The sequence below is a fragment of the Monodelphis domestica genome, chromosome 3 (genome assembly GCF_027887165.1).
Source record: "Monodelphis domestica isolate mMonDom1 chromosome 3, mMonDom1.pri, whole genome shotgun sequence".
Taxonomy (NCBI): domain Eukaryota; kingdom Metazoa; phylum Chordata; class Mammalia; order Didelphimorphia; family Didelphidae; genus Monodelphis; species Monodelphis domestica.
The window spans coordinates 142,966,605-142,987,558 of NC_077229.1; positions in this window are offsets into that span (position 1 = coordinate 142,966,605).

Sequence of the window (20,954 nt, forward strand, 5' to 3'; positions counted from 1 at the left end):
AAAATACAAATGTATTTTTCTGACATAGTCTGAACATTTCACTCTGAGATGACGGTGTCCATATCAGGTTTTGATTTTCAAGTGGTTATGTTTCTATTATGGTCCTAAAAGGACATTGTTTGATTTGTGCTTAAAATAATATTTTACTGTTGCTGCTAACTTCATAGTCAATAAAGGATTTATATTGAATGGTTTCATACAATATCCTGTGACTTGTTTTAAATAACTGAGTTTTTTTCACCTGGGGCAAAAATTGAGTTGATTAGAGAGTACAAGGCTATGTGTGCAAGAGTATGTTGCTGACTCTCTAGGTAAGGATGAGGTCCAGCCCTCACTTCCACAAAGGTTTGAAAGAAAATTGGACGGACAAGTGGAAGGACCAGTGAAGGAACCAAAGGTAGTGATGGCTATTCCTTGCAGGAGAATCTGGGGTAGTATGTTTCCACCCAGACCCCCTGCCCCACTTTCACGATTCCCTCTTTCTGTTCAGGGTACCACCATCACTCCTAGTTATGCAACTGTTATCCTTGACTTTTGACTATGTCTCATTCCCCCATATCCATTCTATTGCCGAGTTCTGTTAATTTAACAGACTCAGAGTCCAAACCAAAGACCAGGTTTTTCTTTGGTCTTCTCAGAGTTTAATCAATCTATTTAAACTGCAATGGAAAGTCAATAGTGTTTTCCAAGTTGGAAAAGGAAAACACAGCTCCTTCAGATCTTTCCCTCAGACGGAGAGGGAGACAAAGATGTTACCTCCTCCAGCCCTGAGAGAGAGTCTCTGAGAGGGTGTCTCTGCCAACTGCCAGAGAGTAATTGACATAAAAAAATGGTTATAATTGTCACATCTGAAATTAACACACTCTCTCAGTTCTGCTTCAAACTCCAATTCTTTTCTTAAACAGCCACTTCGCTTCTTATCTCTAAACTAATAAAACTACTTATTTTCTAATACCATCCTTACAATTTCCCCCCTTTGAGCATACAGGAGAGATAAGAAATCTCTCCTGTATGCTCACTATTCTATGTAATTCTAAAGCTTTACCTAACCTTATTATTATTATTGTTTTAAAATTTTTTTTAAAAAAGAAGGGATGGGATGTACCCTCAAGGGAGGTCTGGGCTTTTGGTATGGAGAGAGGGAAAGAGAGGAGAAACCCCCCTTCCTAAAAAGTGTGGTTCAGGGGAGAAAGCAGATGCAACGAGTTGGCTCAGAGAGAAGAAAGGGGGTATTGAAGATTTTCCCCCTTATGCCTTCCCTCCTTAGCTAAAGCTGATCTCCCCAATTTGCTCTTGTCCCTCTTGTCCCCCCTCTACTACTCGAGACCAAAAAGTCTCCCTTTGATCCCGCTCATTCACACTCAGCTTGGTGAACAGATAACTTTAATGTCAACTCAATCAGATAATACAAAAAGAATAATGGGCAGGGAAGAGTGGGAAAAGGAAAGTGTGAAAAGGTGTCCCTGTCTCTATCTAGACCCTTTCCCTCCCTCCTCAAGTTTGGGGGGAACCTGGGCCTTGGCAGCCTGAGCCCCCTGAGAAAAAGTCAGGTTGACTCACCCCTGGGCCACAGGAGCTGAGGTAAAGTCTGCTCAGGTTTCTCTTCAGAAAGTCTCTTCAATTTGGGAAGTATTGGGGGGAAAGAACCCTCAGGAGAAAGTCTTTATCCACCTTCTCTCTTCGACATCTCAAGATGTAGAGACCCTCACTGCTCTCACAACCAGAGTTTATTCCCCCCCCACCCAGGAAATTCACTCCTGGGGCCCTTCCCCTGTTGAGGTGATCAATTTCATATACTCTTCAGTCTGGCACTTTTTCTCTAGTGCCAGCCTCTATCACATATTTCCTAAAAATAGTCTTAATCTTATGCTTATCTTATCCTATTCTTATTGCTACACTTTATCAATGCTAAACTGTACTAGGGATATAAATGAAAGAAAAGAAAATGTCAATGAAAACATATTTGCAGATATTCAAGTGAAAAACATACAATTACAGAAATTCAAAATGTAAAATACAAAAGGCAAACTTTCAAAACAATAAAATTCAGTTACAAACTTATGTTTTATAAAAAACCAAAGTCTATCTAAAATAATAACTATGCAAAACTCAAGCAAGTTTGCTTGAGTAAAAGGCTGGAGCAAAATCTATTGGGCTTCAAATGAGAAAAAGAAGGCAGGAATTACAATCAGGATGTCTGACAAAGCCAAAGTAAAAATAGATTCTGATCAGAAGAGATAGGGAAGGTAATTACATCCTGATAAAAGGCAGTATAGACAATGAGGCAATATCAGTAATCAATATCTATGTATCAAATGGTATAGCATTCAATTTTTTAAAGGAGAAAGAATTGGAGCTTAAGGAGGAAATAGATAGTAAAACTATACTAGTGGGAGACCAGAACTTACCTCTATGAGATCTAGATAAATCAAACCAAAAAATAAACAAGAAAGAGGTAAGAGGTGTGAATGAAATCTTGGAAAAATTGGAGTTAATAGATATATGGAGAAAAATAAATAGGGACAAAAAGGAATATACCTCCTTTTCAATAGCACATGGTATATTCCCAAAGATTGACTATATACTAGAGTAAAAATGACAAACAAATGCAAAAGAAAAAGCAGAAATAATAAATACAACCTTTTCAGATGATAATGAAATCAAAATAATAATTAACAAGGGTATATAGAGAGGTAAACCAAAATTAATTGGAAATTAAATAATATGATTCTCCAAAATCATTTAGTTAAAGAACAAATCATAGAAACAGTGAATAATTTCATTGAAGAGAATGACAATGATGTGACATCATATCAAAATCTATTGGATGCAGCCAAAGCAGTACTCAGGGGGAAATTTATATCCTCAAATGCATACATTAACAAATTAGAAAAGACAGAGGTCAATGAATTGGGCATGCAAAATAAAAAATTAGAAAGAGAACAAATTAAAATCACCATATAAATCTAAATTAGAAATCCTAAAAATTAAAGGAGAAATTAATAAAATTGAAAGTGAAAGAACTATTGAATTAATAATTAAGACTAGAAGCTGGTACTTTGTAAAAATAAAAATAATAAAGTACTGGTTAATCTAAAAAAAAAAAAGAAAACCAAATTAACAATACCAAAGATGAAAAGGGAGACCTCACCTCTAATGAAGAGGAAATTAAGGCAATCATTAAAAAATATTTTGTCCAAATATGTGGCAATAAATATGGCAATCTAGGTGATATGGATGAATATTTACAAAAATATAAATTGCCTGGATGAACAGAAGAAATAGAATACTTAAATAATCCCATATAAGAAAAAGAAATTGAACAAATCATCAAAGAACTCCCTAAGAAAAAATCCCCAGGGCCTGATGGATTCACAAGTGAATTCTATCAAACATTCAAAAAACAACTAATCCCAATATTATACAAACTATTTGACAGAATAAGCAAAGAGTTTACCAAATTTCTTTTATGACACAAATATGGTACTGATTTCCAAAGCCAGGCAGGTCAAAAACAAAGAAAGAAAACTATAGACCAACTCCTTAATGAACATAGATGCAAAAATCTTAAATTGAATACTAGCAAAAAGACTCTTGCAAGTGATCACAAAGGTTATTCATTATAATCAGGAGGGATTTATACCAGGAATGCAAGGATGGTTCAATATTAGGAAAACCATCCACGTAATTGATCATATCAACAAGTAAACTAACAAAAATCACATGATTAACTCAATAGATGCAGCAAAAACCTTTGACAAGATAAATACTCATTCCTATTGAAGACATTGGAAAGAATAGGAATAGAAAAACCTTTCCTAAAAATAATAAACAGCATATATTTAAAACCATCAGTAAGCATCATCTGCAATTGGGATGAATTAGAAGCCTTCCCAATAAGATCAGGAGTGAAACAAGGATGCCCATTATCACCTCTACTATTTAACCTGGTACTAGAAACACTAGCAATAGCAATTAGAGAAGAAAAAGAAATTTAAAGTATTAAAATAGGCAATGAGGAAACCAAAATATCCCTCTTTGCAGATGATATGATGGTCTACTTAAAGAATCCTAGAGAATCAACTAAAAAGTTAGTCGAAATAATCAACAACTTTAGCAAAGTTGCAGGATACAAAATAAACCCACATAATCATCAGCATTTCTCTATATTTCCAACATATCCCAGCAACAAGAGTTATAAAGAGAAATTCCATTTAAAATCACCCTAGACAATATAAAATACCTAGGAATCTATCTGCCAAGACAAACACAGGAATTATACAAACACAACTACAAAATGTGTTCCACACAATTAGAACTAGATCTAAACAATTGGAAAAACATTAATTGCTCATGGGTAAGATGAGCTAACATAATAAAAATGACAATCCTACCCAAATAAATATATATGTATATATATATATATATACACACATACATATATAGCTAATAACAACTACATTAGAATTAGAAAATTAGAAAAAAACTATAACAAAGTTCATTTGGAAGAACAAAAGATCAAGAATATCAAGGGAAATAATGAAAAAAAATATGAAGGAGGGGAGCCTAGCAGTACCAGATCTTAAACTGTACTATAAAGCAGTTGTCATCAAAACAATATGGTACTGGTTAAGAAATAGAAAGGAGGATCAATGGAATAGAATTGGGGTAAATGACCTCAGCAAGACAGTGTATGATAAACCCAAAGCGCCTAACTTTTGGGACAAAAATCCACTATTTGACAAAAATTGCTGGGAAAATTGGAAAAGAGTATGGGAAAGATTAGGTTTAAATCAACATCTCATACCCTACACCCAGATAAACTCAGAAGGAGTGAATGCCTTGAATATAAAGAAGGAAAGTATAAGTAAATTAGGTGAGCATAGAATAATATACCTGTCATATCTATGGGAAAGGAAAGATTTTAAGACCAAGCAAGAGATAGAGAATATTACAAAATGTAAAATTAATAATTTTGATTACATTAAATTAAGAAAGCTTTGTACAAGCAAAACCAAAGCAATCAAAATCAAAAGGAAAGCAACAAATTGGGGGAAAATCTTTATAACAAAAACCTCCAACAAAGGTCTAATTACTCAAATTTATAAGGAGCTAAATCAATTGTACAAAAAAATCAAGCCATTCCCCAACTGATAAATAGGCAAGGGACATGAATAGACAATTTTCAGGTAAAGAAATAAAAACTATCAATAAGCACATAAAACAGTGTTCTAAATCTCTTATAATTAGAGAAATGTGAATCAAAAACAACTCTGAAGTACCACCTCATGCCTAGCAGATTGGCTAACATGACATTAAGGAAAGTAATGAATGTTGGAGGGGATGTGGCAAAATTGGGACACTAATGCATTGCTGGTTGAGTTGTGAATTGATCCAACCATTCTGGATGGCAATTTGGAACTATGCACAAAGGGCTTTAAAAGACCTTTGATCCAGCCACATGACTGCTGGGTTTATACCTCAAAAAGATAATAAGGAAAAAGACTTGTACAAAATTATTTATAGTCATGCTCTTTTAGGTGGCAAAATATTGGAAAATGAGGGGATGCCCTTAGATTGGGGAAATGACTGAACAAATTATGGTATCTGTTGGTGATGGAATACTATTGTGCTAAAATAATAATGAACTAGAGGAATTTCATGTGAACTGGAATAACTTCTAGGAATTGATGCAGAGTGAAAGGAGCAGAACCAGGAGAACCTTATACACAGAGACAGATACACTGTGGCACAATCAAATGGATTTCTCTCCTGGCAGCAATGCAATGATCCTGGACAAATCTGAGAGACTTAGGAGAAAGAACGCTATCCACATCTAGGGAAAGAAGTGTGGGAGCAGAAAGGCAGAAAAAAACAACTGCTTGACTGCATGGTTCAATGGGGATATGATTGGGGATATAGACTCTAAATGATCACTCTAGTGTAAATATTAATTATATAGAAGTAAGTCTTCATCAATGACACATGTAAAACCCAGTGGAACTGCTCTTGTGTATAGGATGGGGGTGGGAGGTGATATAAGGAAAGTGTGTGAGTGTGCAGAGAGAAGTGGCATGAGACCAGCAGGAAGTTTCTGAAACTTTGAAGGAGGGTTAGATGGGACCAAGGCTGTTGGCTGTATCTCTGGAGAATCTCTGGAGGTGGTGGCTGCAAATTTCCTTGGTGGTTAATCCTGTCCTTTCCTGCTTGCTGTTGTGCTTACTGTATTTCATCGAGGCTGTTCCTGTTGAACCTGATCCATCTGCTGTGATTGTGAGATTGGGTCTGGATCCTTTTTGGATTTAAGACCTTCCCTGGCCCTAGCAAAGCCTTTTACAGACCTTTTCCTTAAATCTAACTAAGGGGGGTTTAGTTGAAGGTTTTCATTAAGATCAGGGACTGGAGATTAAGGGAGTTAGGGAGGATTGGAGTTGGAAATTCACTCAGAAGAGATCTCTGCGAAGGAATATTTAGATCTGTTGGGTTTAGGTAGATTGACCTTAGTTTAGATTATCCCAAATCCCTTTTTCACCTTCCCTTGTTTATTAAATACAAGAAAATGTCCCTGTTACATAGTGGTCTGGTTTATTATCTCAGGACAGGCTCAGCCTGGACTGGACCTGTCAACCATATATAGCCTTCCCAAAGTTTATTCTTTTGATATTGGCCCTACATTGTAACATCTAATCCCACCTTCAAAACCCCTATCATTATTTCAGAGGAGGGGAGGGAAAGAACATGAATCATGTAACCATGGAAAAATATTCTAAATCAATTAATTTAATAAACATTTTCAAATAAAAAAGTAGTTTCAGGAAGGCAAGAGAGGAGGTAGGAAAGGGAAGGCAGGGAAAAGGAGAGAAGGGGAAGACAGACAGATGGACAGATGCAGAGACACAAACACACACAAAGACAGAGAGAGACAGAGAGAGAATTTTTATAGGTTCTATTTGTAAGTCTGGTCTCAAGATCATCTTTTTTTCAGAGATTTAGTTTTTCCAAGGCTAGCTCAAAATGAGGATTGTCCCACCCTAGAGTAGGTATTCATCCTCTTACATCTGAACTATTACAATAGCCTAGTTGTTTCCCTGTCACAAGTTCATCTTCTAATCAGCTGTCAAACTAATATTCCTAAAGTGCACCTCTGACCATGTCATCTATTCAAAAACTTCTAGTGATTCCCTATCACCTCTACGATCAAATATAAAGTCCTCATTTTGCTGTTCAAAGTCCTTCATAACCAGTATCAACCCCTACCTTTCCTCTCTTTAGTCTTCTTATATCTCATGCCCTTTTCTTTATCCTCTTCTCTGTCCCTACCAACTCTGTGAGCCAATAAATCTAATATCTTTACTATTCCTTGAATAAGATGCTTCATCTCCCAACTCTGGACATTTCCACTGACTCTCCTGTGTATCTTGAATTTTCTCCTTCCTCATCTCTGCCTCCTGGATTCTTTCAGGTCCCCACTAAAATTCTATTTAGGAGAAACCTTTCCCCAATCCCTTTTAATCCTAGTGCCTTCTCTCTATTAGTTATCTCCAATTTATCCTGTATATATTCTGTCTGTACATAATTCACTTGCATGTTGTCTCCCCCATTAGTCTGTAAGCTCTTTGAGAACAGGGACTGTGTTTTGTATTTTCTTTGTATTTTCTAGTGCTTAGCACAGAGTAGATACTTAATAAATTCTTATTGACTGACCATTTGTTCCAAATAGTGATTTAGGTATTGGAACCCTGGGAGTGGTAATTGAATCTTATGGTGGAGGAAGCATCAATGAGCTATTATGAGCAACAACGTAGAAATAGTCTCTCAAATAAACCCAGAGTGTTACCTAGAATCCAACGTTATACAAGTTACAGGATTAAAAATTCTTCAGGAACCCAACCACACCACTGTTGGGTTTGTATCTCAGAGATAATAAAGAAAAGGACTTGAACAAAATTATTTATAGCCCCACTCTTTGTTGTGGCAAAAGACTGGAAAATGAGGAGGTGTCCATAGATTGGGGAATGGCTGAACAAATTGTGGTATATGTTGGTGATGGAATACTATTGTGCTCAAAGGAATAATGAACTGAAGGAATTCCATATGAACTGGACCAACCTCCAGGAAATAATGCAGAGTGAAAGGAGCAGAACCAGGAGAACATTGTACAGAGACTGATACACTGTGGCACAACTGAACGCAATGGACTTCTCTACTAGGAGCAGTGCAATGATCCAGGACAATTCTGAGGGACTTATGAGAAAGAACACTATCCACAGAAACGCAGAAAACATTTGATTGATCACGTAGTTTGATAGGGATATGATTGGGGTTTTGGCATTAAAAGATCACTCTACAGCAAATGTGAATAACATGGAAATGGGTTTTGAACAATGATACATGTATAAACCAGTGGAATTGCTTGTCAACTTCAGAATGGGGGAGGAAAAAAGGGGAGAGAAGGGAATCATGAGTCATGTAACCATGGAAAAATATTCTAAATAAAAAAAGGGGGGAAAAAAGAATTCTTCAGGAGCAGCTGGGTAGCTCAGTAGATTGAGAGCCAGGACTAGAGATGGGAGATCCTGCTTTCAAATATGGTCTCAAATACTTCCTAGCTGTATGACCTAGTGGTGGCAAGTCACTTAACCTCTATTGCCTACCCCTTACAGCTCTTCTGCCTTGGAACCTATACTTAGTACTGGTTCAAAGTTAGAAGGTAAGGTTTTTTTTTTTTTAAGGATTTTTCAGATTAATAAAATTATAACGTATTTCCTTTCATTTAGAGCCCTGCTTATTCAGTTTTCTAAAACCCTTACTGTACATCTTAGAATTAATACTAAGTATTGGTTCCAAGGTAGAAGAGTGGTAAGGGTTAGGCATATTTGGGGGGGGGTATAGGGGAGGGTGGTAAGTGACTGCTCCAGGTCATACTGCTAGGAAATGCCTGACACCAGATTTGAACTATGTCTCTAATCCTGGCTCTCTACCCACTGAGCAACCTAACTGCCCCAAATTATCTATTCTTTAATTCAATAATGTTTTTTAAGTTCTGTCTGTGTGCAAGAGACTTTGCTAGATGCTGTTAACAGAAAAGAAAGCAATAGGCCAATTTCTGCCCTCAATAAAGGAGCTTTGGAATTTGGAGGGCAGGATGGCTTCCACAGGTAAGATATATTTTTGAGAAGGCATAGATTGGGGAATTGTGCAATCGGGCAAAGGGAGTTGTGGAAGTAGAAAGAGATATTTCTTCATTTCCCAAAGGACAAGTGGTGTCTCCTGGGATCTTGAAGCACAGCCAATTGCATTTGTCACTTATGTTGGCTCCAACGATTGAACGGGATCTTGCTTTTTCACCTCGAGGAGAGAAACTGTTGGAAATTTACTGACCTTAAATTGCTTTTGTGCAAACTTAAAGCCGGATTTTTTTTTAATCGTTTGATGCAATAAGAAAGAATTTCACAATTATGAATCAAGCTTTATCTGCCAGAATATTTTTCTTGAGCCTTGGCCATTGTTAGGCATTAACTGGGCTGTTTTTGGTGCGTCTGGGATTGCCTTTGAATGATTTTAATAACCATACTTCCAACGTTTGCCTCCTATTGTAATATGAAGTTTGATTTTCTTGGTGACACCAACGCTTTCACTTGAAAGTGGGGACTATTCAATACCTTCTCATGCCATCATCTGAAACTGCAATTTAGACATATTGTCACCAGGTGGCGGTATTGTGTCACAGCCATATGGGCTGAAATTGAAGGGTTAACCTGCAGAGATCATCCTTCAAAATAGAAGTTTTAATGACTAGGAATCTGGACAACGAGTTTGTGGAGTATACCAGAACTGATTTGCTGTTGGGATAGATAGATTTATGGCCTAATTCCCTAGGGCTGACTTGATGGGGTCTTTAAAAGATAATTGTTACATTTTTTTGTGTGTCAAAATTAATCTTACTTTATTACAAAAGTGAACAATATGGAAGTAGAATTTTAAAGTGATAACATATATAATTCAGTGGAATTGCTTGTCAGCTCTGAGAGGGGAGAGGAAAAAGGAGAGGGAGACAACAAAAATGATGTAACTATGGAAAAATTAAAAAATAATTAAAATTAATAAAATTAATCTTACTTGAGAGTTAGAAGGGAAAGCAGAGACCATTTAATTATCTGCTACAGGAATAAAAATCCGCAGGGTAAATGCAGTGTAGTAGAAAGAGCCCTGCATTTGGTTTCAAGTGACTTAGATTCGAATTCCAAGTCTGTTTCTTTTGATCTATTTCATTAGGCAAGTCATAGCATTTGGGAACCTCAGTATCTTTATCTGTAAAACAAGGATGTTAAAGTAGATGAAGTCTGAGATTCTTTTCAGATCTAGATGTCTGATGTTATTATCCCTCTTCAGCATCCACAGCAAGATGCTATCTAACTTTTACTAAGACTCTCAGTGATGGAAAAGCTCTTCTCGATCCTGAATCATCCTGTCCTATGTTTGGATAGCATCAAATGTTGGCATGATTTTCCTGAAGTAAAGCCTAAATTTGCTTCTTTTCCATTTCTCCTCATTGTTCTTTTTCTACCCCTGGATGGAAATCTCTTTATTGAAACAGCTGAATTTACCAAAAACTTGGATATTTCTTTTGGGTCAGAGAGTCTTAACCTTTTTTTGTTTCATTAGTCAGTCTTTTGAAATTTATAGATCCTTCTCAGAATACTCTGTTTAAATGCAGAGGATAAAATACACAGGATTACAAATAAAACCAATTATGTTGAAATACAATTATAAAAAAAATTTTTTAATGAGTTAATAGATACCTCCTTAACGAGCCTCATTTTAGAGCAAGTTACTTTCATTATTGTAATTTAGGATCATATTTAGATTTAGAAGGCATCTCAGAGGTTGTCTAGTTTAGGCCAACTCCCATTATTTTATAGATGATTAAACTGGGACTGAGATAAATTGTGACTGACCCAAGGTCTTACACATAGCACATAACAGAGCTGTGATTTGAATCTAGGTCCTTTTCCCCCCTCAAAATATACCATTGTTTCTGCTACATTACATCACACCTTCCTTAGTCCCTTTCAATTCCAATGTCTTCTATTTTTAAATTATGCCCTATTTATCCAGCCTATAGCTTGCTTTGCATATGTTTCTTTGCATGTTATCTCCCCTATTAGATTATAAACTCCTAGGGACAGAGATTGGCTTCTGCTTCTCATCCTGGTTTCTAACTTGGTTTCATAATACTCTATCTGGCATTCAAAGCCTCTTCTAACTCTCTCTTACCTATGCAGTCTTCTTATATCTTACTCCCTAATGTGTAGGGAGTAAGTTTTTTTGTTGTTGTTGTTGTTTTGTTTTGTTTTAAATTTTATTTTTATTATCATGCAAAACACTTCCAGATTGGTTATTGTTGTAAGAGCATACTCATACAAGGACAAAACTCCAAAATAAAACCATAAATACACCAATGTGAAAGATAATAGACTTTGATCTGTATCTGCCTGACTCCAACAGTTCTTCCTCTGGAGGTGGATAGCATTTCCCATCATAATCTTTCAGGATTACCCCAGATCCTGATTGTCCCATTGTTGAGAGCTTTTCACAATTGGTCATCATGCAATATTGCTCTTCCTGTGTATAATGTTCTCCCACATACCATGTTCTCTTTATTTATTTTGATTAATTATTTTTTAAAACCCCTACCTTCCACTTTAGAATCCATGCTATGTATTGGCTCCAAGGCAGAAGAGTGGTAAGGGTAGGCAATGGGGGTTAAGTTACTTGCCCAGGGTGCTACAGCCAGGAAGTGTCTGAGGGCAGATTTGAACTTGGGACTTCCCATCTCTAAGCCTGGCTCTTAATCCACTGAGCCATCTAGCTGCCCCCTACTATGTACCCTTATAGTAGAGCCAATGATACTGGCTACTGACTATTCCACAAACAAGATACCCCATCTCTTGTATTTTCTCTGGCTGCTCCAGGTGCCTTTCCTGAACCCTCAACTTGGCCTCCTGGCTTTGTCTAAGTCCCAACTAAAATAATAATTTCTACAGGAAGCCTTCCTTAGTCCCTTTCAATTCCAATGTCTTCTATTTTTAAATTATGCCCTATTTATCCAGCCTATAGCTTGCTTTGCATATGTTTCTTTGCATGTTATCTCCCCTATTAGATTATAAACTCCTAGGGACAGAGATTGGCTTTTGCCTCTTTTTGTGTCTCCAGGGCTTAGCACAGTGTTTGGCATATCGTAGGTACTTAATAAATGTTTATTGATTAATTGATTGACTGAAAGGATTTCCAGCAATATGTCTTCACTTGTTTAGGCCTTGATATTTGGAATATTCTGGGCTTCTCACATCTCAGTAACTACATGGGAATTCCTTAGCACCTTAGGTAAGAGAGGGCTATTCATGGAGCTAATGTTTTGTCCCACCTGACCTAGGATGGAGATAAAGTTGTATGTTGTAAAGGAGTTGTGGACAGATATTGTCTATGGTTATAATTGCACTGAAAGGGTTTCAGTCCAGAGGTAGTCCAAAAGAGCAAATACCCAGAGCAAAAGGTCAGAAATTCAGCTTTACCAACAAGGCTGAGAGTTAAGCCAAGATCCAAAACAAAAGACCATCCCTGGCAATTTGAGTTGACTTAAAGAAAAGTAGACTTGTTTCTTTTATTTGACTAGAGACAGTTCCTAAATTCCATTGAGCCGCTGCCTAGATAGCAGTCCAGCTGATAGGAGCAATAGTGAACCCATTCCCTGTGGAAGTAGTAGTAACAACAACAACAACAACAGATACCATTTATATTGTGAATTGAGGTTTGCCAAGAACTTTTTGTGTATTATCTCAGATGAAAATCTCCATGGAGATCTATAAAGGAAATTGATGGGGATTTGTATAAATGAAGGTTGGCTTAAAACTTGCATACAACTATGTAATGTTGAGTGCAATAGATTCCTTTCACATTTTTTTTTGTGTGTGTGTGAAATGGACCCCATGGAGTCTTGAGAAAGAGTATACTACCTGTGCCTCAGGATGTCTAGCTGGAAACTCTTTTTTTCTCAAATAACACAACATTCTTTCCCTTGACCAATTTCACAGGCAATGCTACAGAATGTCCAAGAAACTATTCAGGGCTTGCTGTGCCACACCAAAATGCCATGTCACACCAAAATAATAAGTCCCCATTACAGGGCCAGAAGTAGTCACCAAGATTCACATGCTGTTGATCAGAACCTGGAAGGGCAGTTCCAAGCATGATCCATAACATGGTATCCAATACATCTGGATGAAATAAAATGTTTGCTTCCATTCTTTTTATTATCAATATTAAAAATACAAATATATGTAAGTAAATTAGGTGAACATAGAAGAGTATACTTGTTATATCTATGGGAAAGCAAAGATTTTAAGGACAAGCAAGAGATAGAGAATATTACAAAATGTAAAATTAATAATTTTGATTACATTATATTTAAAAAGATCTTGTACAAACAAAACCAGTGCAACCAAAATTAGAAGGGAAGCAACAAATCAGGAAAAAAATCTTTATAACAAAAACCTCTGACAAAGGTCTAATTACTAAAATTTATGAGGAACTAAATCAGTTATACAAAAACTAAAGCCATTCCCCAATTGATAAATGGGCAAGGGATATGAATAAGCAATTTTCAGATAAAGAAATAAAAATTACCAAAGCACATAAAAAGTGTTCTAAATCTCTTATAATTAGAGAAATGCAAATCAAAACAACTCTGAGGTACCACCTCACACCTAGCAGATTGGCTAATATGACAGCAAAGGAAAATAATAAATATTGGAGGGAATGTGGCAAAATTGGGACACTAATACACTGCTGATGGAGTTGTGAATTGATCCAGCCATTCTAGAGGGCAATTTGGAACTATGCCCAAAGGGTGATAAAAGACTGTCTGCCCTTTTATCCAGTCATATGACTATTGGATTTATACCCTAAAGAGATAATAAGGAAAAAGACTTGTACAAAAATATTTATAGTCATGTTCTTTGTGGTGGCAAAAAAATTGGAAAAGGAGGGGATGCCCTTTGATTGAGGAATGGCTGAACAAATTGTGGTATTTGTTGGTGATAGATACTATTGTGCTCAAAGGAATAATGAACTGGAGGAATTCCATGTGAATTAGAAAGACCTCCAGGAAGTGATACAGAGTGAAAGGAGAAGAACCAGGAGAATCTTATACACAGAGATGGATACAGTGTGGCACAATCAAATGTAATGGACTTCTTTACTAGTAGCAATGCAATGATCCAGGACAATTCGGAGGGACTTATGAGAAAGAACAGTGGGACTAGAAACACAGAAGAAAAATATTTCCTTGATCATATGGTTTGATGGGGATATGATTGGGGATGTAGACTCTAAACAATCACTCTATTACAAATATTAATAATATGGAAATGCAATCTTGATCAATAACACATGTAAAACCTAGTGGAATTGCTCATTGGCTAAGGGAGGGGGTGGGAGAAGTAGAGGAAAAGAACATGAATCACAATTAAAGTAAATAAATATGAAAAGCTAAAAAAATAAATAATTCATCATAATTCTAGTCTAGGGACTCTTAATCTGAGGTCTATTAACTTGTTTTTAAAGATATATTTTAATAACTATATTTCAATATAATCAGTTCCCTTTGTAATCCTGTGCATTTTATTTTGTGAATAGGAAAACATGTCCCTGAGATGGGATCCAGAAATTTTGCCTGACTGCCAAAAAGGTCCACACAAAAAACGATTAAGAATTCCTGCTCCAGTACCTTTTTTTTCCCACATACTCCCAGTTCAGGAAATTTGGTCTGTTTTAACAGAAAACATGCTACCTGAGGGCTGAAGGAAGAAAAAGCTAAAGGCAATCATATTATCAGGGTTCCACCAAATCAGATAGGAACATTTCATCCCTGGAGAAAACTCCAGAGAGGAAATCTTACATTAGGAAGAGATTCACAAAATCCAATTGATATGATAGAAAGACAATGGGAAAGAAGAAGAGAAGAAAAGAAAGGGGAGGCAAAATAGAGAATTCTCAGTGTCCCAGTTTATATAGATCAATATCAGACTCAGAAAAGTTAGCATGGAATGATGCACTGGGTATATTAGTGAGCCTACCTCCACATAATATAGAATAGTTTTAGGAAAATCAAGTCAGGATGAAGAAAAAGGAAGGAGTTTGAGGAACAATGAACACCTTCTGTTACTTTTAACATGCCTGACCTTGGACTTAACCTTCTGAAATTTATTTTCTTCAGTTATAAAATGTAACCAGACATATCAAACATGTGTTCCCAGTGCCCTGTAACCAGCTCAATATGTATTTAAGAAGTATTTAATAAAACAAATAAAAATACAATAGAATATAGATAATGTTAATTTGTCATTTTCTAAGTTATGCTTTTAGTGCTATTTCTACTTGAATTTGACATCACTGAATTAGATATTCTCTTAATATTTCACAAATTGAAGTGACAACCAGACTGTAACTACTAAATTGTTCCAGCTGGGCTTGATTCAGGTTCCTGTCTCAAAAGAAGGGATATTTGGGGCACTTGATCCAATCTTAGAAGTGTGACATCTTGTGAAAGAAAAGAAGCCACATGACTTTGGAGAAGCCGATTTCCACCATGAAGTGTTTATGAGAATCTAGACACCCCAAAAGGTAGACTGAGGTAAATTCCCACACGAGGTTTCTGAAGAGAGGAATGGATGGAATGATCCAGTAGTGGGTAGAGCAGTAGACTTCATATCCCAGAGACCTGGGTTCAAATACCAACCCAGCTACTTACAACTTGGGTGACCCTAAACAAATTATTTTCCTTTTCTGGATTTTAGCTTCTTTTCCCATAAAATGGGTATTAGAATAGTACCTTTTCCATAAGTTTATTGTGAGGAGCAAATGAGATGAAATACTTTATAAAACATTAGGCTGCTCTGTGAATGTGAGCTAATACTGCCATGAGTGTCCAAATTAATTTGGATGCCTCAGTAGGTCAATGAGGGAGTGTCAATAGGTCAAAAACCTGGGGAATTAAACAGACTTAACACCCCCAAAGCAGCAAGGAAGTGTAGCAGGTCTTTGGAAGTGGTATGGGATCCCTGGGTAAATCATCGCCTCCATCTTTAGAGGGTCCAGGAATGCTCTCCAATGACCCATGATGTGTCTGAGGAATTCCTTTTTTGTGCCCAAACTGCTACTTCAATTTTTTTAAAACTCTTACCTTCCATTTTAGAATTAAAACTGTGTATTGGTTTCAAGACAAAAGAATGGTAAGGGCTAGTCAATGGGGGCTAAGTGACTTGCTCAGGGTCACACAGCTAGGCAGTGTCTGAGGCCAGATTTGAATGCAGGAAGATGAAGCTTCCTGACTCCAGGCTGATCATCATCTCACTGCCCCTCTTGACAAGTGCAAGGCGATTAATAAATGCTTTTGGATTGATTAAATAATCACTGCTCCATCCACCAGGGGACTAGCCCGCCTTAGAATCACCATCACCATCATTCTCAGCATGGCCATTAATGTAGATTATATAAGGAAATAGTGGAAATTGTGCAACATATTATTGAAGGGTATAAAAATTTAGTTCTTGCTGAATGCCTGGAAGGTATGTCCTAATGGCCAGAAATAGATACCAGAAATTTGTTATCTTTCATGGACTCACAGATGATGCAAACTAAGTTCATATGTGAGCCTCAAGGGGAAAACTTATGTGTCTTCTTAACACATATGTAGTGGGGAAACATTCTCTGGAGCTTGCATGGATGGACCTGTCCCCAAGATTCTTCTGGCCGGATACATTAGGTCTTGCTAAAGAATTCTGAAATGACTCTGGTTGGTCAATGGTTCCTTTGGGGTAAGACGGATAGAGAATTGTGTCAAAGAGCTTTGCTGAATTAGTCAGGAGAGCTTCTAATCTTTCAAGTTGGCCTCTTTGTTGGGATACAGATAATATTAGTTCTCTCTTGGACTTCCATCTGGGGAGAGGGATGGTTTTTTTCTCCCTACCTCTTCTATAGAGATAAAACTGAGGTGGGATCTCTGGTTGCTAAATTCATCTTCTGCTTTGTGTTTCTTTCTCCAACTAACAAAGGACCAGATAGAGATTCTAGACTTGGCAATTTCCAGCAATTGTAATTCCAGCAATCATTATTTCCCGAGATTGAGTGTTGGTTGTCCAACAGAAGATGGTTTCTACAACAGCTTAATGGTGATGAGCACCACCAATGGGAGGATTCTACTGCCAAAGGTGAAAGTGAAAAATAGCTCGCTTGCTAGGAATCAAGTTAAGTCAATGAAACAAGTATTAATTCAAGAACTAGACTGTAAATTGTATGAGCAATGAACATTAGAGGGGGAAAATAAAATGCTTTTTTAGCAGTCCTGCTACGTGTTTATGTTAAGTATTTGTTAATACACATTTATGAATCTTTCATTTTCATTTTAATTAAGAATTTTTTTCATGACTACATGTTTCATGTTCTCTCCCTTCTTCTCTCGTCTCTCCCCCCGCCTGGAGCTGACAAAGCAATTCCACTGGATTTTTAGATGTATTATTGCTCAAAACCTATTTCCATATTATTGATATTTATAATAGAGTGAGCTTTTAAAACCAAAAATCCCCAATCATATACACATTGAGTTGCATAATCAATCATATGTTTTTTTCTTTGGTGTTTCTACTCCCACAGATCTTTCTCTGGATGTGGATAGCATTCTTTCTTCTAAGTCCCTCAGAATTGTCCTGGGTCATTGCATTGCTATTTGTAGCAGAGTCTATTTGCATTTGATCTTTCCATAATGTTTCACTTTCTGTGTAGAACATTCTGGTTCTGCTCATTTCATTCTGCATTAGTTCTTGGAGGCCTTTCCAGGTCATCTAGAAATCAAGCAGTTAATCAAACTCCTTTCAGCACAATAGTATTCCACCACCATCAGATACCACAATTTGTTCAACCATTCCCCAATCAATGGACATTATCTCATTTTCCAGTTGTTTTTTTTTTTTGCCACCACAAAGAGCACAGCTATGAATACTTTTGTACAAATATTTTTCCTTTATCATCTCTTTGGTATGGCTGGATCAAGGGACAGGTAGTCTTTTAACGTCCTTTGTTCATATGAATCTTACATTTTCAACATTACTTTTATGTTGATGAAATAAATAGCTATCCTATTCTTGATTACTACTCTCCAGAGTGATTACCTTCCTAGAAGAGACTCTGATTTGCCTTCTGTGAAGATCCTAAATGTGAGTCCTTCCTAAAGTTTATGAAAATTTTCCCTAGAAGTATGGAAGTGAAAGGGAAAAAAGCCCAAATCCTTCTCTTTTAGGGATTAGGCACTCTAGGACTGCCTCTGGGATCTATGAAAGTCAAGAATTGACATATTTCTGATGAGAGAGCACATCCCTCTATCTTGGCATTGCAGATAACATATTCTGTTCCTTTTGAATTAAATATACTCTTCTAGGGCCACATTCAGGCCATGCCATATCATGGTAACTCTCAGGATTACATATGAAATGAAGTTTCTCTCCTTGGTTGAAGATTTCTAGTTCACTTTCAGAGTGTTGGAAACAGCTCTAAATGATTTCCTCGAATCAATAATTACTTTTTCAGCATGAGCATTTACACCTCAGAGGTTGGCAATACAGGTATCCCTCCCACATTGCATAGGATCAAGGGAATAACGCCCCATGATGTGGAAAATCCATCTAAAAATCTTTGGCCCTCTTTTAGTACCAGAGAAGACTGAATTTTTTTTCTTTTACAAAATGTTTAAAATACCACACACATATATATATATATATACATATATATATATATACACATTGATGAGTTACTAAACTTTTTGAGATATTCCTATATTTCTAGCCTTTGTGTATCATCTGCTGGCATTCTGTTCTTTTTTTTTTTTTGCAAACTTTAACTTAAAAAAGAAATTGCACATATTTGTGTTATTAAAAGATAGGGTATATTAAACAATATTCTCTCTTTCTCTCCCTCTCCTCCCTCCTTCCCTCTCTCTCTCTCTCTCTCTCTCTATATATATATATATATATATATATATACACACACACATATATATAATATACATATAATATATATATATAATGTATTTCTGAGTTTCTAAACTTTTTCTGTCTTGTTTGTTGGGCTTCCCATATCATCTGTGACTTCTGAAAAACTCCCTCAAAATTGCCCATTTAATTTCTTCTGCCAACCCACAATATATCAAATCTTGATGGGGAAAGACAAGATACAGAAGAGATACTTGTAATTACAAATCACAACTTTATTGTTTTGTAGATTATCTAGACTTAAGAAGTTGTTAATGATGCAAATTAAATTTAAAAGTAGGGGGCAGTTGGGTGGCTCAATAGATTGAGAGCCAATCCTAGAGACAGGAGGTACTGGGTTCAAATCTGACCTCAGATACTTCCTAGCTGTGTGACCCTGGGCAAGTCACTTGACCCCCCATTGCTAACCTTTACCACTCTTCTGCCTTGGAACCAATGCACAGTATTGATTCTAAGATGGAAGGTAAGGATTTTAAAGAAAAAAAAAAACAACCCAACAACTTAAAAGTATGAGCAAGGGACAGCTAAGTGGCTTAGTGGATAAAGATCCAAGTCTAGAAATGGGAGGTCCTGGGTTTAAATCTGACTTCGGGCATTTCCTATATGTGTGACTCTGGGCAAGCCACTTATCCCCATTGCCTTATCCTTATAGCTCTTCTGCCTTGTTATGTAACAGTTTAGTTTCTCTACTAAAAGTATTATATTTTTAGAGGTTTATTAAAGATTATTAGAAATCAAGGATAAAGAAATACAAAATAAGAAGGCATGTGCCTAGAGCACTAGCCCATTCACAGTTCACTTACTACATCTCGAGAGCCGTGTATGCTTAGAAGCAGAAGAAGAGAGCCCAAGTAGGCGGTACAGTCAGTTTAAATACAAATTTTGTTCTCAGCCCAGGTGGGGATTAAGGTGATATTATAGGGAATTCTGGGAACTGCCAAGGACTTCCGGGGATTGAAGTCTGGGGTTCAAATCTCCATTTTTACAGTTACTAATATACAGTATTGATTCTAAGCCAGATGGATAAGGATTTGTTAAAAAAGCATATGTGAATAATGTTTTCCCACTCCTACTTGTTAAATATTTAGGAGCTCAATTCTGTATTACTTTATAAACATTAATTCAGTTGAGCAGAAGTGCAGTAGAAGGCTGGGAGAACGTAGCCTTCCCCAGATTAGAGGCTGATGATCATCATCCTCATAACATTTGTCTAGTGCTTAAAGATTTCCAAAGTGTTTTCCATCCATAATCTCCTTTGAGCTTATCCACACTCCTGTTGTAAAGGACCAATCTCACATGCCCATGTGGGTACAGACATCTGAGGGCACAGAGTTCTTCTGAGCTCGCTGTTGTACACCCATGATACCAGCCCTGAGAGGAAATCGAATCGCTTCCATTTAAATTGTCTTGTGAGGATGCTAAAGGTCACTTGGCAAGAACAGGTGCTAGATACTGGAGCCCTTTCTCGAGCTGCAATGCCAAGTGTTCAGACAGCTGTAGAGAATACAACTCCAATGGACTGGTCATTTTATTTGAATGTCAAACAGTATGTTTTCCTAGAAGACTATTTATGGAGAACTCACACAAGGCAAACGCTCACACAGAGTTGAGAAGAAGTGATACGAGGACAATTTCAAGGTCTCTCTGAAGAATTTTATAAATATTATGTCATTTGGTCCCCACTACAACCTTTGCATGGCAGTACTACTATTATCCCCATTTTATAGATGAGGATATTGAGGCTGACTCAAATAATTTGCCTCAAGTTACACAGCTAACTTGTGAGACATGGGAAAAACTGGCACAGGACTATCCAGAATGGTGTGCCCATATCAAAAAAAGCACTGTGCT